The sequence below is a fragment of the Sarcophilus harrisii genome, chromosome 4 (genome assembly GCF_902635505.1).
Source record: "Sarcophilus harrisii chromosome 4, mSarHar1.11, whole genome shotgun sequence".
NCBI classification, from domain to species: domain Eukaryota; kingdom Metazoa; phylum Chordata; class Mammalia; order Dasyuromorphia; family Dasyuridae; genus Sarcophilus; species Sarcophilus harrisii.
This window is the reverse complement of record NC_045429.1, coordinates 270,503,747-270,526,033: the sequence shown is the minus strand read 5'-3', so window position 1 is coordinate 270,526,033 and position 22,287 is coordinate 270,503,747. Positions and strand designations below refer to the sequence as shown.

The 22,287-nt window shown below is 40.8% G+C and overlaps 1 protein-coding gene across 9 annotated transcripts in view; it reads right to left on the bottom strand.

Moving 5' to 3' along the window:
• Nucleotides 1–22,287, bottom strand: part of TRERF1 (transcriptional regulating factor 1) — a 321,009-nt gene that overhangs the window by 264,391 nt on the left and 34,331 nt on the right. For 7 of the 9 annotated variants that reach the window (XM_031964842.1, XM_031964841.1, XM_031964845.1 and 4 more), the window contains exon 1: nucleotides 8,248–8,491. The exons of 1 other annotated variant lie outside the window; for it this stretch is intronic. The gene's annotated coding sequence lies outside the window, so the exon portion shown is untranslated. Of the gene's footprint in view, nucleotides 1–8,247; nucleotides 8,492–8,700; nucleotides 8,773–22,287 lie in introns of those variants that run through there. One more of the 9 variants, XM_031964843.1, reaches the window with a different exon arrangement.

The following is a 22,287-nucleotide window of genomic DNA, read 5'->3' as shown; positions in this document are numbered from 1 at the left end:
TCTCAACTATATGAATATTTCACACTAAAGTTTTATTGACCTAAATTACCTTGGATTTCCCAGTACTTTGTTTATTTTCTGCACTACCTTCTCATAAGAGGATTAAGTTATATGAATTTCTACCACCATTCCTTTATATCTCTCATTGATTCACTTCTTCCCCTCTAACTGAATCTATGGGGAACAAATCAAACTGATAGGAATAAGGTCGCATCTTTCAGAAGAGACATTTCAGTGTTAAACAGTTTCAATCTAATTTTTAAAAAAATCAACATGGGCACCTCAAACTCAATGCATCCAAAAATGAACCCATCATCATTTCTCCTTAATACTAGAATTTTTGTCAGAGATACACTATTCTCCCATGTAGATAATCTTGAGTTATTTCAGACTAGTCTCTCCTTCACCTACCAGGTACATCCATCCAATGCATTATTCTACTTTAGCAGCTTCTTTTATATCCAGAAAGGTGGTATCGGTGCTATGGAAATGGACTCTACCTAGGATAGGTTCCCTTATGCTGAATGCCTGCCACCTCCTTTCTTCTTCAGTTACGAAATTTCTGTACATATTTAAAATGACGCTCAATTACATGTTCAGGCCCATGTTCAAATGCTAACTCTTCCATAAAGTTTTTCTTGATATCTGCCCTTTCCCATTTCCCTTGCTAAAAATTCCCTGAGCCAGTTTAAAAGGTACTTGGGAAATGTTTAACAAATATATATAAAAATTCAACATAATGTTAATTTGTTGTTTCCTAGGTCAATATGAATTCCATAAGGAAAACATTTCTATTTCAGTTCGACATCACTGATGTCAAGTATCAGGTTTATCAGAGATTGTCTCATCTCCACTTCCACCCCCCCAACAGACTTTAAGCTTCATGGAGACAAAACTCAACATTTCCCACACTTTTTTTCCCCCAGGAGACACGTCAGTTCCGACTAGGAATTTTTGTTGACATCCAACTTGTAAAAGATATCAAGCTAAGCACTGTGAGAGTGAAAGCTAAATACTGCCACGCTCTCAAGAGATTTGTCAAGGACATAGGTTCAAATACCACATCTCCTATTTTCTATGAGACATCAAATCTTTTAATTCTCTGGGACTCAGTTCCCTACAACTGTAAAACGAGGTAGTTGGACTTAATAACCTATAAGATTCTTTCCAGTTCTAAATCTATGTGATATTATTCATAACAAGTGCCCAAGTAATTAATTCAAAGAAGATCACGATTAAAGACAAAGAACTGAGCTCATCAGTCAAGGGCTAGAAATTCCAAGAGGAGGGAGAGAACACTTTCACTTGGGGCAATCAGAGATTAGCAAGTCTGAAAAATGCAACTAGGTGGCACAGTAAATAGAGTCCTGGGCCTGGAGTCAGGAAGATTCATCTCCCTAAATTCAAACCCAATCTCAAATACTTACTGGCTGTGTGACCTTGGTCAAGTCACTTTAACTTTGCCTCCATTTCTTCCTCTGTAAAATGAGCTGCAGAAGGAAATGGCAAACTCTAGGGCCCCGTCAAATGACCAAAAACATACCTATCTTCCCAGACATTACTCTTGGCATCTTCAAAATAGAACCTTGGATTCAGCTCCAAGACCCTCTGATAGAACAAGGCCTCTACATCACAGTCAAGCAATCTCTATTTCTTTCCCCTCCCCTTGCCCTTTTCCAACTCTCCTTTACAGTCAGTTTTCCCCTTTTTGACTAGAAGCTCTAGGAGAGCAGGGACTAGCTTGCAATTGTATTTTAAGAGCTTTAGCATGATGTCTGGAAAATAGTAAGTACTTAATAAAAACTTTCTTCTTTTACCTAACTACCTAACCAAATAAAAATATTAACAAATAGCACCTACTTGAAAAAGAATTCATAAAAGTTTAAGTTAAAAACCCACTTGCAACCTTCTTTACACAGATAAGAAGCCCTTTCTGGACAGAAAGAGTTAAAATAAACTTTTGCCCACACTGGATTCAAATAGCCTCAAATACTAAATTAGATGGAATCTAAATTAATGAAACTCAATTATACATTGACTAGAACAAGCCTGGAAAGACATTTTTCTTTGGGCATCGGCATTTAACAACACAAATATTTTCTTAGTAAAACCTTAAAACAAGAGCAAAAGGTAGGAGAGAAAAAATTGAGAGTAAAGGGAAGGTGAAGGAGGTTTTTTAAGTGCAAGCATGAGTCTGGAAGGGCTGGACAGGTTTTTTGTTTTTTTTTGGTTGGTTGGTTGGTTGGATTTTTTGCTTATTTGTTTTCTATAATAGCTGAAAAGTGATGTGTTTTTAAAAAGCCCACCAAACTACCACTCAGCAGTCCTTTACAGTCTGAGGAGAGGGGGATGTCTAGAGAAAGGACCGATGACTAAAAATGGAAAAGGGGCTTTCCTAAGCAATGGCTAAGAAAGGAAGGGGAGCCCTTTTGCAGAATTTTTCCCAAGGGGCCTAAGATTTAAATCCATGCTTCTGCCTATCTAATTTCTTAAACCAGCATGGGAATCAGAGCTGTCTTTTCCCAATCACATTACAACTAGTTTTTAAATAAATCTAATCCGAGGCCTAAATTACTCTGAGTGAAGATTCTTTTCCCCAGAAGAAGGAACTCACTCCTACCTTTACGCTGCTCAATAATGCAGTCAAATGGGCTGGGAAAAAAAAAGCTTGCAAGATTTCTGATGCAGTCTTAACTCTTTGGGGCTCCTGCTGTCACCGTTTCCACAGTGGATCAAGCCTCTCTTCTCTAAGGCTACAATAGGGTTCTTAAGCTGGGCTCCATGAACAGATTTCAAAATATTGTTGAATTTGTGTTTTGTTTTTAAATATATTTTGATAACTATTTCAACATGGTTTCCTTTGTGATTTATGTACTTTATTTTATGCATTTAAAGTCATTATTCAAGAAGGGGCTTAGAATGCCAAAGGGATTCTTCACACACACACACAGACACCCCACCAGTATGAAAATGTGGCATATATTGCAGGTAAAAGTCATCATATAAGATACCATAATACCTTATATCCTTCTTCCATGTGGCAAATTTTTATTTGTATGTACAGAACACCTTGAACATTTGAAAGTCCAAAGGACTTTTCCTCCCAAAACCTATACTCTGCATCTATTCCCACTCACTTTCATGAAAAGCCTTTTTTAAAAATCACTTATTCAAATGCAATTTTTGAAAATCACCTTTAAATTTGTTCATTCATTCCCCAAACATTTATTAACCCTTACTAAGTGTCCTAGGCACTATTCTGGTGCTAAGAAGACAAAGACAATAGTTCCTGCCCTAAAGGAGTTTAAGAAGTATAATTTGAAAGCAGTAGCAAGAGGGCAGCTGCAATCAAGAAATGTTTATGTAGCCATGCTCAGAAAGAAATCTGGGATACTAAGTTGCAGCAGTGAGGAGGCCTATCTATGCAGAAATGGAAAGAATAAACACCACCTTTCCATTGTCACCCCCAGCAGAGTAAAAGCCAAATCATCTGCTTTCTCAATAAACTTAAGTGAGGCAAGGGATTCTCTAGCATTATTATCTATCTCAAGGACTCTAAGAGGCTTATTCAAGCATCTTTTTTAGAACTCTATTTTTGTTGGAGAGAGGGGAAAAGGGAGGAAGATAGGTAAAAAAAAAAAAAAAGACTTTGTCACTGAACTACCTCTCTGACTGGAGTTACTAAGACTGCACTAACACTCAAAAATGTGCCCCCCACACTGCCCTCGCTAAGAAGCATTTCAGTAACTAAAACAAAGCTGTACTTACACAAATCAAGTATTTTTCATTTTCTCCCTTTATTTCCTTCATCCTTCATTGAGATGCTAATTCAGAAATTTCATTAATCCACACACATCACACCAGCCCACCCAGGACCCCACATCCATCCTCCTTCCCATTAGCCACCAGGCTTTATGAGGCAGGAAATAAAACCTGGGGGGACTGACTATTGCATGTGCACATAGAAAACCCAACACCTGCTCCCACCACCTGGGATCATAGCCTCTGGTCTGAATCAATCAATCAACAATCGTTATTAAGTACTTACTAAGTCTGATGGGGGAGGGGTTCGATGGGCAGAGGAGAAAAAAATAGATTCAAAGACCTGATTTGGGGGAGAGGGGGGCAAGAAAGCAAATCCCTGCCTTGCCCTTAGAGAGCTTACATTCTATGGGGGAAAATAAGTACAGGTAAATAAATCGAAGGGAAGGCACAGGAAGGGAACAAACATTTACTAAGCTCTTACTAAGTACTATATATTGTATCTATTATATGTTCACATTTACAAGCATTATTTCATTTGATCTTCATAACAACCCTGGGAGGTAGGAACAATTATGATCTCCTTTTTACATTTACAAAAGTAAGGCTAAATAAAGGCAAGATAATAAGAAAAGGGATCCTTTTAATATCAATTTAAGAAAAGCTTATCAGCGTTCTCACTATATTCATGCTGAAAGATAAATAATATTATTGTAAAAACCACCTTAAATTATACAAGCTATTCTCCATTATCCCATGTGGCAAGGCCACAAAAAAAATTGGCTTATCTATCGGCCTGCTCAGAATGATCCCCTCCCCCCATCACTGTTTTATTAACACTGCCTCCTCAACCATGTGATTCAAATTCATAATATTACCTGGGATTTCTGGGAACCTATATATTCTTTTTCTGGGTCAGCTGACATATGTACATAAGGTGGAATTCACCTCTCATCTGTGAAATGGACTAAATTAGACTTATGCCTTCTAATTCTCTCTCCCAGAGTCCTTTCCTCTTTTGTAAATGAGCATAATAACAGCACAGTAAGTTAACCTACATAAAGCACTGTGCAAATTTTAATCAGTCAAAACATTTTCAGTCACATCCAACTCTTTGTGAACCCTCTTTGGGGTTTTCTTGACAAAGATACTGGAATGGTTTCCCATTTCCTTCTCCAGCTCATTTTACAGATGAGGAAACTGAGGCAAGCAGAATTAAATGACTTGCCCAGGGTCACACAAACCAGTAAGTAGGATCTGAAGCCACATTTGAACTAGGGTCTTCCCATCTCTAAACTACTGGGCCACTTAGCTGCCCACAAATTTTAAAATGCTAAAACTTGACAGCCATAATTATTATGCTTATAAGGAAATTAATTAAAATTTTCAAGCTAAGAAAAATTATTTCTGCATTACTCACAATTTTATGTTAATCTGTACCACAGCTCCAAGTCCCTTTTCATCAACATTATTTCAAGTCCTGAATGTAAAAATCACTAGACTTCACAATCCACATCCTGAAAAGGAATTCGTAGTAGCAACAATAGCAGTTAGCAAGCATTTATCTAAGTGTACTTGATTCTCACAACAAATCTGTGAAGTAGGTACCGTTTTATTCCCTTTTTCAGATAAAGAAATAAATAGGCTGATCAATAGGATTAGGGAACACAAAGTCCTAATCAACCCATTTCACAGGTGCATGGATGAAGGAAAACATTTATTAAATATTTACTATGTGCTAAGTACTGAGGATACAAACAAACAAATAAACAAACAAACAATATCTGATCTCAAAGACTTCAAAACTCCATAAAGACAAAAAACAAGAAATGGACTCCAATATGGTAGCCAACACAGAAAAAAAAATATCTAAGTTTCCAGCCATCCTAAGCCAATCTCTTTTCCACTAGACCTGTTATCCTTTTGTTTGGCCATCAATTAATACTCAAAATAATCCCACAGAACAGATTCTAAGCCAACTACTTCTTAAATGGTCACCTATTTCCCCAATACTTCAGATTAGCTACAACCTTATAGCTGTTCACAGAAATATATTTACAGATTTCAAAGGACCTTTTGCTTTTTGTTAAAGGGAACCAACCAACTGCACCCTCAAGGCAACCAACCGCCTTTACAAGCTTTTGTTTCTATAAACCAATACTTTAAGATACAAACTTGATACAAAATACTGAAGGAGTCTGTCCTTTCAATTCCCACTTCTCTACCATCTAATTCACCAAACACTCACTATAGCACAAGACACTTAGAAGACAAAACTGACAGACACTTCAACATAGTCCAGAGGCATTATTTTTTCAGAACTAAGCTTATATATAAAATATTATCCTACATTAGCCCATGTTGCTAAGCCCTTGCTGTCAAGTTGTGAAAAGGCCTGTGTTTATTATGGAATCTGTCTGGCCCAAACAAACAAACAATAACAACAACAAAGCATTTAGAAATGTCAAACTCTCCTTTAAACAATCCCTTGGCAAAAAGGGCTTGTCTCAAAGGGAAGAGCCCACAAGATGTGTAGCACTACCTGGGTACCATTTCCAAAACCAAGCACAAGACAAGCAATATAATGCCTTTTGAAGGGAAGAGAGTTGGAAGAAGTACGAATTATGATTCACATCATCCAAACCTTGATTACAAAAAGAATATTCTAGGTTTAAAGAAAAAACTGTTATTCCTAGTTTAATGAAGGCAATAAAATAAATATCTCATTTTGTAAAAAAAAAAAAAAAAAAAATCAAATGACTCTTATTGGCATGGAGGTGAGGCAGGGCAATAATTCTGCTAAACTGGTATAAATCCAAGTAAAGATCTTGTTCACTCTCCCAACACTCTGCATAAGCACACATCCCAGACTCTCAGTTTTTCAGCTGGTAAAAAAAATAACAGAGCTAATTTGTTTAAATAATGCCTAGTTAGGGAACATTTGTTAAGTGACAATAACAGTTTATTCCTAAGTGTCTGGAAGTTCAAACCTCTGAAGCAGGCAGTCTGAAAGCAAAACTAGAAGAAAAAAGAAATGAAAAATGAACTGCCCAAAGCATGTGGAAACTTTTTTTTAACTTTTTATTTTTCCTGATCTAATGAATTCTGGTCCACTATAATACCAAAAAAGTAAAAAGTAAAAAAATTAAGCAATTTCAGGTGAACCCATTGTTCAGAGTTTACTTGGTGGGTGTCCTAAAGTTGCGTAGATTAGACTCCTTAAGGCCATTCCTAATGTACAGAAAATTATTCTGGTAAAGTTGAAATCTGGATAATAAAGGGTGGTTGACAGGGAGGCAGATCTGACAAATCTGCAGAAATCAGGACAGGCAAGAGACCAGGCAAGGCTGCTGACGTACTGACTAACTGCTAACAGCTCTATTTGTTGGAAATCTTTAAAATGATCATTTTCAATCAGCAAAGTTCACAGCAAATATTTGTGAACATTGCAACTATAAAGTCCTTTTCTTAAGGCTCTCTTTAACACTTGCCTATCTTAGTAACACTGGGGAATCAATTTCCAGATCAGAATTGAGCTCTCTCCCTGGTGTGGCCTGCTAAAATGCAAAATCAGTTTACATGCTTCCATGTGACTTTAAAAAACTCTTCTGCCGTCCCCACACAAATGTCATTTTCAGGCCCGTATTCCACAAAAACAGCACATGCCAGGCTGTCACCCACCTCTGTGGGATCCATCCAACTTGCCAACAGCTCTGTCTAGTCTTGGGATGAGTTTATCTGGCCACTAAGAGGGCATCCTGGAACAAATGCAGGGACCAGAAGGGGGTTTCCTTCTGGGTTAGAGATTCCTAGAAAAGCACATGTTCCAGGCACAAGGCGGGTCAGAACCTGCCGAGCCAGGTAGCCTTCACACCTCCCAAAGTGTGGAGAAGCATGGAAAAAAATACCCGTTTCTCCAGCCTTTCTATTTTCCCAGTCCCATGCTCTCTCTGGAAAGGCGCAGGGTGGGATGGCTCACAGAACGTGCCCCTGATCTCTCCCATTTCCCGGCTCCACACAACTTCAGGAGAGTACCAGGACAAGCACACACACAAACTTCCAGCCCACACAGCCCAGGCTTGCCCCATGGGTAACGCACACATGCATGTCAAAAAAAACCCAAAGACCCATCCCTGGGGTCCGGTGGTTCTCCGGATGGAAGAATGAGGGCTTTATAACGTAGCAGCTCTCACCCGGCGGGGCCCTCTCACCACCACACCCCACCCCGGGGCTGCCAATTAGGGCACTTACGCCCCCCACCCCCTGCACCAGGGATGTCTGGCAGCTTAGGGAGGGAGAGGGAAGGGAGGCGAGGGGAAGGAGGCCTAGCCTAGCCATACTGAAAGTAAAGGAGTAGAAAAAAAAACTTTTCCTCCTTCCAGCCCCCACCACGTCCTTCTTCTCCCTCCCACCCCCACCCTAACTCTTCCTCACAGAGGAACCCCAGCTAATGCAAAAATGAAACTTATTAAGTTTCTTGCCTACCTTAGATGGCTCTGCAACAAGTGCATGTGTGTGCAATCCGACCAGGAGACCGGTCTCGGCTGGGGGGGTTGGGGGGGAGGAAGGGGGTGCAGGACTGATGGAGTAATTTCAATATTAATTTATGACAGAGCCGCCTCCTCTCTCAGCGCTACTCACTTACAGTACAACCCTCCTCCTGTAAACAAATATCGCTCCGCCAGGAAACATACTCCCCATATGCATGGCCCCTTCCCCCCCTACTCAGTAGCCGCCCCCCCATCCCTCCCAATGCATGCTCCCCACCCCCGCCTCCATCCAGGAAGCTCCCAGCTTCTCTCGCAACCAGCACTCTACCCCCTCCCTCCTTCCTTCCCTCCCTCCTCCTCCTTCTCCTCCTTCTCCTCCTCCTCCTCCTCCTCCTCCTCCTCCTCCTCTTCTCCTCCTTCTCCTCCTCCACCCCAGCAAGAAACTTACTCCGCATAAGCCTACACCCTCCCTTCAGGAAATCTACTCTCCATATGCATACAGCCTCCCCGCAGGAAATCTACTCCCCACTCCCCCCCACCCCGTCCCTATATGCATGCACCCCTCCCCTCTGGAGATCCCTCCTCCTCCTCCTCCTCCTCCTCCTCCTCCTCCTCTCCTCTCCTCCTCCTCCTCCTCCTCCTCCTTCTCCTCCTCCACCAGAGCCCAGCCTGACTAGAAACTTACTCTGAAGCGTGCAGTCTTCTCTATCCTGGAAACTTACTGCCCTGTATAACGCCCGCCCTGGCCTCCTCTTCCCCGGCCCTCTCCAAGCCAGCAACTTAAAAAGTCTCTGCATGCAGACTCTCTTTTCTCCTTTCCTTCAGGAAATTTGCAACGCAGGGCTCTGCCCGGGTGCATCCACCCTCCCCACCAGGAAACTTACTCCCCATCTGCATGCACCGCCTCGGAGCCTTAAGCTAAGAGGAAAGGGGAGAAAGGAGAATACATCTGTATCCATCGCCCCTCCCCCGGCTGCAGTCCAGGCCGGGCAAAGCCTCTGTAACCTGGTCTTACCTTTGGTTCTGCACTCCCCACCCCACCGGGATCCCCCCCACCTCCCCAAGCCTTTCTTACCCCGTTCCCCAGCGCCCCGTTCTCGCTCCCATTACCCACCCCTAGCAACCGTTCCCAAGCTCCTCTCGCTTTTTTTAATTTTATTTTTTTTTTAATCCAAGGATGCAAATTCCTCCCCTGTCAGCAAATCGACTGTCAAATTATTTTCTTGCAAAAGGAGAAAAGGGGAGGGGAGGAGGGAAAGGAGAAGCAGAACAAGGAGGAGGGATGGGGGGGGGGGAGAGAGGGCAAGCGTGGAGATATCCCTCCGCTGAGATGGGTCTGGCCCCAGGCTGAGAAAGCAGGAAGTAAGGTGTCCAGCGCCCCAGCTTCTCCCAGCCAGCCCTGCAGCCCAAGCAGTCCGTCCTGAGCCTAGGGGACCCGGCCTCATTGTTTGCATCCTTCCAACGGGAGATTTGTTATTTACTGATTTATCCTGCAAAAGGGTTCCCCCTCCCCCCCCTCCAAGAATCCAGAGGGGGCAAGAGATGCAGGAGATGGGGGGGAGGGGCTCAAGTCCAATGCCAAGGGAGGTAGGGACCGCTGGGCAGGTATCGCGGCCGCCCAGCCGAGGACCTGTCAAGCCAAGCTGTAGGGGAACCCCCTTCCCCTCCCCCACTCTCTCCGCCCTTATCTGCTTCTGCTAGTAGAAAGAGGCCTGGAGGAGGGGTCGTGGGGTATGGCCTGGCGCTGCCCCTTAGATCCAGACCTGAACGGGAGCTTGTCCTGCTAAGCTCGGACCGTCCGCCTTCTCCCGCACCCCATTTACTGGAATTCACTTGTCAATAAATTGAAGTCTTGATTTATTACAATTTCCCAACTGTACGCTGGGGCAATGGAGGGGGGAGGGGAACGTCCTCCTTCACCAGCTCTCCCACCTCCCCCCGCTGCTTTAGGTTTGGGGACCCAGTCAGGGCTCCCGGGAAAAGGCAGCGGCTAAAGGACTCGGGGCAAACGCATCCCTTCTCTGAGCGAGGAGGAAGATGGGGGGAGGGTGGCCCAGGCTCCAGACGTGGTAGAAAATGTAGATCTCTAGGGAGGGGTCTCAGGCCCTCGGAAGGAGGCTAGGAAGGGAGGTTGCCTAGGAGAGAGGGGCTGGGGGCAGCGCCTGGAAAGGGGAGGGAGAGCATGGGGTGCAGCCGCTGGAGTCCGCCCCTCCTCACACGCCATGACTGTGTAACGTGGTGTAAGGGAGGAGGGGACTGAAAAAGGAGGCAGCCCAGGCTGGGTTAGTATTGGTTCAAAACCTAAACCCTCTCCTCCCGATCTCCTCCTCTACCTCCTCCTCTTCCCAGTCTCCTCCTCCTCCGCCCGGTCTCCTCCTTCTCCTCCTCCTCCTCCTCTTCCCCCTCCTCCTCCTTCTCCTTCTCCTCCTCCTACTCTGCGGGGGAAGCTGCTGCACCCAAACTCTGAGCCAAAGCAGGCTGCGAAATAGGCGGAGTGGGAAGATGAAAAGCCACTAACGGGTTAAAACATCTCCCCTAGCTGGCAAACTCTCCGCTAAAAAGCCACTGTGTGTGTATGGTCCCGAAGTTAGAGAGAGCCGGAGCCGGATGCCCAGGTGTGTAACCTGGCTCTACACTCTGTGCCCCGTTTCCTTTAGAGATTTCTTGGACTTCCAGGCCGAGGATATTTTTTTAATGGGCTCATCAGACAAATGTCTCGTCTGCAAGCCAGATTTGAGGTCCTTCCCTAGGTTCTTTTCTAAGGGGAAACTTACTGTAGCTTACTATTATTTTAGAGAGACAATTAAAAGGTTTATCAGGGAGATGCCGGGGGAAAGGAACTGACAGAGATTGCTTCCTTTCTCCCCCCCCCCCGAGTATTATGTAACTGTAACGACAAATGGCAGCCAAGCTCATCCAACAACCTATCCCTTTTCTCCTCTCCCCTTCCCCTTTCCCAGCCACATGGGTGTTGGGTGTGGACTGGGTGGGGGGAAGCTATATTGGGATCTTTAAGCATGAGGTCATCGGCTAGAGGGAGCTGCTTCCAGAGCAACTGAGATTGTGTGTGTATTTTAAGGGGTGGAGGGGCAGGGATTCTTGGAGTTCTCCCCTAACAACTTGGAAAATTCTCCTTCTAGCCCAGTTCGTAGTTGTGGAAGGCCCTGCAGAAAGGTCGGTCGCTCCTGCTTGCTGGAGTGACTTGACAATATCCCAATCCCTAACACTGCTACTTCACTTTTTATAGAGGCCTGCATAAGTTGAGGAGGCAAGACAACAGTTCGTTCCTGCAGAATAGTATATTAAGAGGCAGTTCTTTCTCTCACAAATTCTGTACAGCTCAAAGCCCAAGTACTTTTCTGAAGTCCTTTCCCTAAAAGCATGGTTTAAATAGAATCAAACAAATTTAATCCATCCAGGTAGATATATGGGGGAAAGAAAGTACCCTAGACAAAGACACTTTCAGTCTCAAGGAGCACTGGAAGAGGATGGCTCTCCCTTCCAGAAACCACTGAGGCTTGTAGTAGGAATTAGGGAGGAGGAATAGCACGTGGGGACCCGTATTCTTTGCCTTTTTCCAAGAAGCAGCAGGGACTTGAAGCTGAGGTACCTTTGGAAAAGGCCTCAACCATGAAGCGACTCTTAAAGAACCCAGTTTAGGAACTAAGAAGCCAACCCAGAAATGATTTCATTTTATCTCTGCTTCTTTTCATCCCCATCCCCCATACTTTTCTCAGATCTCTATATAGGAATAAGACTACAGAGCATAATGTGGGGTTTGGAGGATTAAAAATGATTTAGTAGCCACCGCTACTTTAGGCAACCAAACTACCCCATTGTAGTTAAACTTGCAGCTTAATATAGCACTCCACCCTCATTCTCAGTGAGTCCAGAATGTCAGCTTCCAGGAAAAACATGAGCTTTTCTGGTTTACTTGGAGCAATGAAACAAAGATGATCCAGATTTTCATTTACTCAATGAAGATACAATATCATAGTCATCTCTCAATTATCCACATAAATGGAAAAAGCTCCTCAATTCTAATAGACAGGAGAACTAGGTTCTCTAGTACTGTCCCAATTTCTACAGAATATGGTCGTATCAAAGGCTCCTCAGAGCTAGGAAGATGCTGATAAATGCTTTACTATTATCTTTTGTGGGGAATGTGGGGGATGGGGAGAATGTACACATGACACACATGAAGTTTAGGTTTCACTTAAATTATTAACATTTTCTCCATCATTTTCTTTAGACAGTCAACAAAAGAAAACAATCAAGCCCCAATTTTGTAATCTTTGCCTATTTTCAAGGTATAAATAAGTGTTCACACTGAAAATGGATTAGTACCTTTCTCTCCAGAACCAGTTAGAGCTTACAGCCTTAAACTTCTAATAATAACTCTAATACATCACCTTTATATGCCATTATTAGATTTATAAAAAGATTTCCTCCCAGCAACCCTGTGAGGCAAGTAAAAATTTGGGGGCAAAAAAACTTTCCCTCTCTAAGCCTCAGTTTTTCTCATATGTAAAAATGAAAGGCTTGGATTAAGCAGTCTTTGACTTACAATTCTAACTGCTCTGATCCAAGTATTATCCTGATGTTATAGATAAGGAAACTGAGTCTTAAGATATCAAATAATCTACTTAAAGATCACATAACTCAAGGCAGTAGAACCCAGGTGTGTTTTAATTCCTGTAATCCAAACTGTGATAGCTAGCATTAGAAACATATTCAGTAATAGGTTTAAAAAAAAAAAATCAAAATGTTATCATGGATTACAGATCTTATACTGTATTCCCCAAACTCCTCCTGGAACTAACAGTGCTATAAAATTACAAGGTGTTATATAGTATCATTATTACTATCTAAGATAGTTTGAGTTCTCTCTATTCCCAACACTGAGCTCTGACCTGATTCATTGGTTGCATACATTTTAAACTGTGGATTCAGAAGAAATTCAAAGAAGGAAGAAAGAGAAGGAGAAGAAAGAGGAGAAAAAGGAGGAGGAAAAAAAAAAAGGAGGAATTGAAGAGGAAAATTCTGCAAATATTCCTCTACTCTCTTATCCAGACAGCCAACCCACAGTTACCCTAATCTCATAATTTTCATGTCTTTTTACCAATAATGGTAGCAAATAGCCAAAATGACGCTTCTCTTTCTCTTTCTTCCTCTGTCCATTCTTTGAAAAAGCATCCTGTGTTGTACCCAGCAAGAAAATCTTACATTCAAGTTGAGAACCCAAAGCCTGCAGGCTTCTTGAAGTAATTTCCAAGAGAGCAAAATAGCAAACTAGATTGCAATGAACCCAGAGACTAGGGAGTTGTGCTGCTGTGATATCTCTATTTGTGGCAGACATGGCAAGTTGGGTGGGCAAGAGTAAGGATGTGGTCAAAACTGACCAGAGTGCAATATAAAGGAAGAAAGATAGTTAGGGCTCCCATGGACCCAGGGAAAGCCAAGTTGACACAGGAAGAGGTGATTGTAGGAAATCACCAACATTTTGTTCATTATTTCTGTGTCAAGCAACAGACTTCTTTAGCTGGTAAAATATATAACTTATCAATGGTTAAGCATTTATTAAGCACTTACTATATGCTAAGTACTAGGGATACAAATATGAAAAAAACAGTCCCTGCTCTCAATCTAATGGGAGAAGAAAATACACAAAGGGAAGTTGATGCATGGGGAAGGCTGAGGAAGAAAGATACCCATGGGGATTCAGTCCAGTCCAAAGTGAGCAAGCTGGTGGAAAGTGAATGGCTGGCCTTGAAGCTTTCTTTAAATGGAGGCTTTGGAAGGAGTTATTTTTTTTTTTTTTTGCCCTCTAGCTTTCAATCCAGAGGAGCAAAAGGTACTGAGAGTGCTGATGAAGTGGGGTACCAAAGTTGATTCAGTCTTGAAGGGTGATGGGTTTGTTGGGTTAAGTGAGAGAAATAGGATTGAGAGACTAGTGTAATAAATGCCAGTAGTTTAACTCAACTTTTCCAAGTCTCAAATGTCTTTATTTATAAAATGGAGGGTTGGACTAGATGAGTGCCAGTGTTCTATGAAAAGGGAGAAAGAATAGGGCTGAAAATGAATGAACACACAGCTGATTCACAATCAAATGGAAATGTCCTCATGGGACATTCTTATAATATTCTTGGATATGTTTTCAGTGCCCTAAATTTAACCAGATGGAATTATTTTTAAATATGACCCCATTTTGAAACGGAGGATTATATTTTTTTAGAACATCTACCTTTGAGGATAAAGATGGAGAACATATTTGGTCACTCATCAAAGAAGCAGGCACCAGTCATATTCTTTCTGTCATAGTAGTAACAGATGGCCAAAAATGTATCTCAAGCAGGAATAACCAGAGGTCTGGCAACACAGGGCTAGAATATTGTGAAAAAACACAACCTCTAATTCCTACTCTACTGTCTGCTAGAGTTGAAAAACTCAGAGAGAGAACGTCATTGAATGCCTGTTTCACAAGTCAGGGTCCATAAAAACAGGACAAGTCAAGTGTAGTGTTATAGAAATGAGTGATGGGTGTAATTAATGGCACTGGTAAAGAAGGGCTCAGTGATCAAGGGGTAAATGAGTCAGCTGCAAGTTTAAGCAATGAAACTGTGTGGCCGTGGGGTGTTTCTCAAATTCTTGCTTATTTGGGGAAAGCATAATGTGCCATTCTGTAATACCTAATGCAGAGGGGTGGGGGTTGGGGAATGGGGGTGTAGAAAGTCATGGAAACAGAGATCTTATGTAACCCTCATCATTAAACCAATAGGATGGCATAGTTTGCTGACAGCCAGCTCAGCTCAGGAGTCTATTAGGGTGAATGGTGTTAAGAAAAGAGGCACATTTTTATTTCAGATTGACATTTCTTGAGACAAGCAACATACCCAATATTTGTTCAGTTAATACCAAGTGATTATATCTTTGGCATGGGGGAGCAGGGTGGGGCTGGGAAGATAGGTTCCAGGATGCTTCTTAGGGTGAGGACCGAGGGAAATAGGATCAAAGAATTGAGATAAGGAAAGGTCCTTACAAATCATCTAATACATCTCCCTGAGACTCAGAAAAGGTAAGAGATTTGCTTAAAGTTACACAAGCAGCACAATTTGATGAGGAGAAAAAAACTGACAATACCCTAATGGAAGTTAGGAGAGAGATCTCTGAGTTTGAATCCTGCCTCTAATTCTTACTTGCTGCTCTACTCTGAGCAAATCAACGAACTTTTGTCAGTCTCAGTTTTTTTCATCTAGAAAATGTGGGGGACAGTAATATAATGATGCAATGAAATAAAATGGAATGGAAGATATATGATACGACATGATATGATACAATGCTATTGAGGTATTATGGGAGGCAGTAAAATTTAGTGAAAACAACAGTGGATAGGGTGCAATACCTAGAGTTGGGAAGATTCATCTTCCTGAGTTCAAGTTGGACCTCAGATACTTACTAGCTGTATGATGAAGGGCAAGTCATTTTCCCTCATCTGGAAAATAAACCGGAGAAGGAAATGGTAAATGGAGTCATTATCTCTGCCAAGAAAACCCCAAATGAGATAATGGAAGAGTTGGACATGACTAAAAAAAACTGAACAAAATTTAGTGAATAGAAAGCTGGTCTGGGAATCAAGACAATTGAGACAGGCAAGTCCTCTAACTGGCCATGTGATCCTAAGTGAATTAATCTCCCTCTAAGTGCTTCAAAGACTATGAATTGCAAAGTTTTCACACCAGGAGTTCTCCATGATAATAAAATTTTAAGTCTGATAAAAAATAAAAAAGTCTTGGCCTAGAATGGATGAGTTAATCTGACATACTGAATAGAGAGCTAATTTTTCTGAGTTCAGAAAAAGTGATTTCAGGTCCTTTCTCTGATACATACTGGGTAAATAGGTATTCATTGAGAGAAGAGATTCATCAGGTGCTGGGCCCTGAGGGCAACATTATCATTGACCCTTCCAGTCATGCCAGTCCCAGGGTGTGCTCCATTAATACTGGCACCCTCTGCCTGACTGTGTAACTCTGGGCAAGTTACCCATTTTCATAGTCCCAGTCACTGTGACTATTAGTTAGTTGCCAAATAGATTTAGAATCAGCGTATAAGAGGGAGCTTCTTCAGAAGTTCTTGACTAGGATGAAATCAAGGAACTGAAAGAGAGAAAATATAGATATGATAATGTCTATGAGAGGCTGAGTATAACATATAGAAGGGTGCCTGGTCTTGAAATCAGGAAGACCAGGATTCCAGATCTGCCTTTGACACATACAATTTGTACTACCATTAGCAAAGTACCCAAGCTCTTAGTGACTCAGTGAGCTTTCTAAGACAGTAAGTTTCAATGATATCTACACCTATCGAGGTGATTTATGAGGATGAAATGAGATAATGTCTGTTTTCTAAATGCCAGCAGTTATGATGATTGAGTAGCAGAAACAGCATAGGAACTCAGGCTTCTTGACTTCCAGTCCATCACTCAACCTACCTCAGAATTCTGTCTGCCTCCTTAAATCCTATCTCCGTGGAAAAACTGCGTATCCTCTCCAATTCTATATAAAAGTCAGTTCAAACCATTTAGGTCATGGTTTAATAGCCTGCACCTAAAAAGATGTGCTTCCTCAACAAGGCACGCATTTTGACTTTAGTTATGGGGATTGTCACAGAGTGTAGTCCACAGTCTGTGTATATTTTTTGAGGGTACATGGTGTGTCATTTATAAATAGAATTTTAGTGTTAGAAAAGAATTTGTAAATGCCTTATTCTTGGAATAGTGCCATAAACTTCCTGAAATCTCAGAATCATTCATTCTTCTTCTTTATCATCAGCAAAGTAGTAATAGTAGCTGGAGCAGCTAAGTGGCACAGTGGATAGAATGTTGAGCCTGGAATCAGAAAGACTACTTTCTGAATTCAAACCCGGCTTCAGACACTTTCTAGCTGTGTGACCCTGGGCAAGTCACTTACCCCTGATTGCTTCTTTCCTCATGTAAAATGAGATGGAGAAGGAAACTGTAAACCATTCCAATACCTTTGCCAAGAAAACCCCAAGTTGCTCATGAAGAGCCAGTTACGACTGAAGAACAAAAATAATAAAAGAATTTATATAATGCTTTAAAATTTCCAAAGGATTTTAGAATTATCTCATTTTCTCCTTACACAACCTTAAGTGGTAGGTGCTATTGTTATCTCTACTTTACAGATGAGGAAACTGAGGCAGACAGAAGTTAAGTGACATGCTAGTCAAATGGAACCCAGATCTTTGTGACTTAAAGCACATCAATATGCTATGTACCTGCCTTTGGTAGTAATGACTTCCATCCAGAAGAAAGTAGTTGGAGGAAAGAGTATTAGATTTGGAGCCAGTGACAATGGGTTCTTTTTTTAAAAAAGCTATTTTTATTTATTTTATTAAGTATTTCACAATTATATAATAAAAATTTAACTTTTTTTTTCAATTTTGAGTTCCAAATTCTATCTACTCTATCTACCCTTGAGAAGGCAAGTAATAAATCAGTTATACAAGTAAAGTCATGCAAAATCTATTTTCACATTAGCCATATTACAAAAGAAAATTACAATATAGATACATATATGCACACACACACAAAAAAACAAACTAGAAAAATAAAGTTTTAAAAAGTATATTTCAGTTGAGACAATGGATTCTAATAGAAGTTTCACCACTTACCACTGTAATTTGTGTGATTTTAGGCAAGACACTTAACACCTCTGGACCCAAGGCCTTTACAATTGATTCTAGGCCCATGATCCTTTCCACTATAATACCAGCTGCCTCATAGAGTACAGTGGGGTAGAGAGAAGGGGACAAACTTGAAAGATGTAGACATACTTGACCATTCTTGGCAAATGGATATGGGGGAGAGCAGAGACTAAAGGAGAATGAAGAATTAACAGTTTCTCACTCTAATACCTAGCACATAACAGGCATATAAGAAATGTTTGTTGATTGATTATAAACTTTAAAGATTGTGGTATCCTGAACTGAAATAGAGATGTTAGGAAGAACAAGTTTTGGGAGAAATTTGAGTACTATTTGGAATATTAGATGAAGTGATCTATGGGCATCTAGATCCAGTTATCCATCTGATAATGAAAGACTGGAGCCCAGTCTCTTTGGTATAGTAGTTTCAGCAGTCTCCAATGCAAGTACTATGTGGTCAGTCAGCTAGCAATATTAAGTCTTCTATAACCATGACCAAGTGGAAATCTCTAGTGAGTATGATCTTTTTTGCATGAATACACCTTTATTCCCTTCTGTCTCCATCCCCAGCTTTTGTCCTATGCTGATACTGTTTACACTGGGGATAAGGAGCAGGACTGGAAGTGCTAGAGCCAGCTTCTACCAGTTAGCTGATTGTCAAATTTCCTGTGTGAGCATTTACACCCCCTGAAAGCCGTAATTATTACAAATCAGGGCTTGATTTATAGTTTTGTTGATTGACTAGACTTAAGGAGATGGAAAAAATGTTAGTAATGAAGATTGAACTTTAAAATATGTCATACCAGCAGAATGAATACAGAGAGGCTTGGAAAGACTTACATGAACAGATGCTGAGTGAAATGAGCAGAACCAGGAGATCATTATATACTTCAACAATGATACAGTATGAGGATGTATTCTGATGGAAGTGGATTTCTTCGACAAAGAGAAGATCCAATTCAATTCCAATTGATCAATGATGGACAGAATCAGCTACACCCAGACAAGGAACACTGGGAAATGAATGTGGACTACTTTGCATTTTTGCTTTTCTTCCCCGGTTATTTTTACCTTCTGAATCCAATTCTTCTTGTGCAACAAGAGAACTATATGGATCTGCACACATATATTGTATCTAGGATATACTTTAACATGTTTAACATATATAAGACTGCCTTCCATCTAGGAGGGGGTGGAGGGAGAGAAAGGAAAAGATGGAACAGAAGTGAGTGCAAGGGATAATGTTGTAAAAATTATGTTCTGTCAATAAAAAGCTATAATTTTTAAAAATTATGTCATACATACAAATCCTCCCCCCACTCCTACTTTCAGAAAGACAGTTGTTAAACATTTACCAGCATACACTTAGGCAAGACCCCCACAAATGGTTGAGTTAAAAGTCCTCTATGGTGTCTGGTGGAAGCAGTGTAGTCCATAAGAAGGATTAGAGGTGAAAATGTGTCATATGAATAGGAAGAGATAATTTAGCAGATTGTCTTACTATATGATCTGGGAAAGGAGTCAGAAGCAACAAGTGTATTCACAAAGCAGGAGAATACAGCCAACAACAAGTTAAATGAGATTACAAGGAACAAGCGAAGACAACAGTCCCAGGCCAAGTAAGCATCAACAGAATTGCCTGATATCAAAAAGAAAAAAGAGAAAATCTGAGCCTAAAAGAAAGATTTTCCCATAATTTGTCATGTTGATGAGTTGATTGTACTTGTGGATCTTTAAGTAGGGGTATTGGGAAATGTCTAGCTGCCAAACTGATACCCCTAAAGCACATATCTCTCACTGCTCTGTTCATGAAACTCCTGTGGCTCCCCATCACTACTATGATAGAATACAAACCAACCTCTCTCTTTAGCATTTATAACCTTTCTGAAATCTATTTTCCAGACTGTTTTCATATTGCTTCCCCCAACACACACACACACACACAGACCACACCAAACCACAAATCTGGAATACAATATTTAGTTCTAGTCTCTATAGTATAAAACATAAATTGATAATTTGGAAAGTCTCCCAAGGAGAGTAAATAGAATGCTGAGGAGATTTGAGTCATGTTATATGAAGATCGTTTAGGAAACATAGTTCATTTGGGAGAAGGAAAGGGAGATGATAGTGGTCTTCAAGCACCTGAGGAAGAGATTAAATTTGCTTTCTTTAACCCTAGAGGGAAGAACCAGGAAAACTGGAAGATGCCATGAGGCAAATTTAGGCTTCCACCAATTAGAGCTATCCAAAAGTGACATGCCCTGCATGACATGACAAAGTGATAGGTTCAGCCTCCTCAATGATATTCAAGCAGAGGTTAGAGGATGATCACTTGTCAGACATGTTATACAAGGGATTCCAGTTTCCTATATGAGTAAGATTTAGTGGCATCTAAGGATCCTTTCAACTCTCAAACTCTGGATAAACTACAGCTATGGATAGTTCCTTCTCACCTTGGCTACCTCCAGAATGGAAAAGGCTACCTCATTCAGGTTACTGACTGGCAAAGAGGATCCTGAATGCTGAATTTATGGTTATGGTATCTTAAATTTAGAATTGGGACCTCAGACAACCTCAGAGTTGTCATCAAGCACAACTCTGCCATTTTACAGATAGAGCTGAAATCCAGAGGGCTAATCCAGAGGAAATCCAGAGACTCCTCCAAAGTGATACAAGCAGTCTGAAGTAAATGCAGGACTTAAACCTAAATCCTCTAATCCAAATTCAGTGCCCTTTCCATTGTACCCATTGTCATCAACCATAGGCTTAACTGATTCATTGACCTAAGAGGGACTGTCAGCAAGGAAAGGGCCATTCATGGACTTTACTATCAACACAATTCTCTCTCTCCCTCCAAAGTAGAACCTCCTCACCAAAAGCATGGGCATCCACCAATGCTTAAGGAAATCACTAAACTCTAAGATTCAAAGACCTTGGTACAATATTCTTCATCACCTGTGGAAGATGGCTAATTTCTACCAAAGATCAACCATGATTGTTCAGTTAAGGGGAAAAAATGAACAGAACCATTAATATCTTGATTACTGAAGAAGTGTTTTTGAATCCTATTTCTGACTATTTGACCTGGGCAAGTCCATTCAATTCTCTGAGCCTTAATTAGCTTCCTCATTTGTAAAATGAGAATAATAATACTGATAGCACCTACTATTCACAAGACTCTTGTGAGCATCAGAGAAGTTAATGTAGGTTTTGCAAATCTTAAACTATTCTATAAATGCTGATTATTATTATTTTATATTGAGTATCAGAAACCAATTCCCAACATCAGTGCCACTGCTCATTGATGAAACAATACAATTAGCATTTGTATAATGCTTTTAAGTTTGCAAAGCACTCTACAACTATCTCATTTTAATAATAATAGTGAACATTTATATAGCCCTTGCTATGTGCCAGGCTTTGTGCTAAGAATTTTATAAATATCTCATTTGATCTGCACAACAAATGAGAGGTATATGCTATTATTATTCCCATTTTACAGATGAGGAAACTGAGGTTGAGAGAAGTTGGTTAGTTCTGAGGTCAAATTTGAACTCAGATCTCATTGATTTCAGATTTGGCACTGTTATCTACTAAGCCACATACATGAAAAAGTACCAGATTTGAAGTTAGAGGAGCTACATTCAAAATTCACCTCTGCCACTTAGTAGTTGCATGAGCCTCAACAAGTCACTTAATCTCTGTCTGCCTCAGTTTCCCCCTTAATAACATGAAAGGCTTGGATTACATGATCTCTAAGATCCCTTCCAACTTTAAATCTCTTGTCTATGGTCATAGCATAGCATATCTTTGTATTTATAGCATGTAGCATGATATTTTTCATGTGTTATAAATTTAATTAATCCACACTGGATTGGTCTTAAATGTGTCTCTGTATCGATAAGGTTCAAGTCCTAACTAGACTTGACAAATACCCTGGAGAGTATGTTGAAGTTATTGGTGACTTGTAAAACCTAAGAATTCAGTCCAACAAGTTGTCAGTAGAGGGAAAACATTTTAACATTCAAGGGTTCTGATGAAGGCTCATTTCTAAAATATATAGAGAATTGATTTAAATTTATAAAAATTCAAGGCATTATTTAATTGATAAATTTCAAAGGATATAAACAGACAATTTTTGGATTAAGATATTGAAACCATTTCAAGTCACATGAAAAGTTGCTCTAAATGCAAATCAAGAAAATTCTGAGGTACCACTACACACCTGTCAGATTGGCTAAGATGGCAGGAAAAGATAATGACTAATGTTGGAGGATGTGGGAAAACTGGGACATTGTTGGTGAAATTG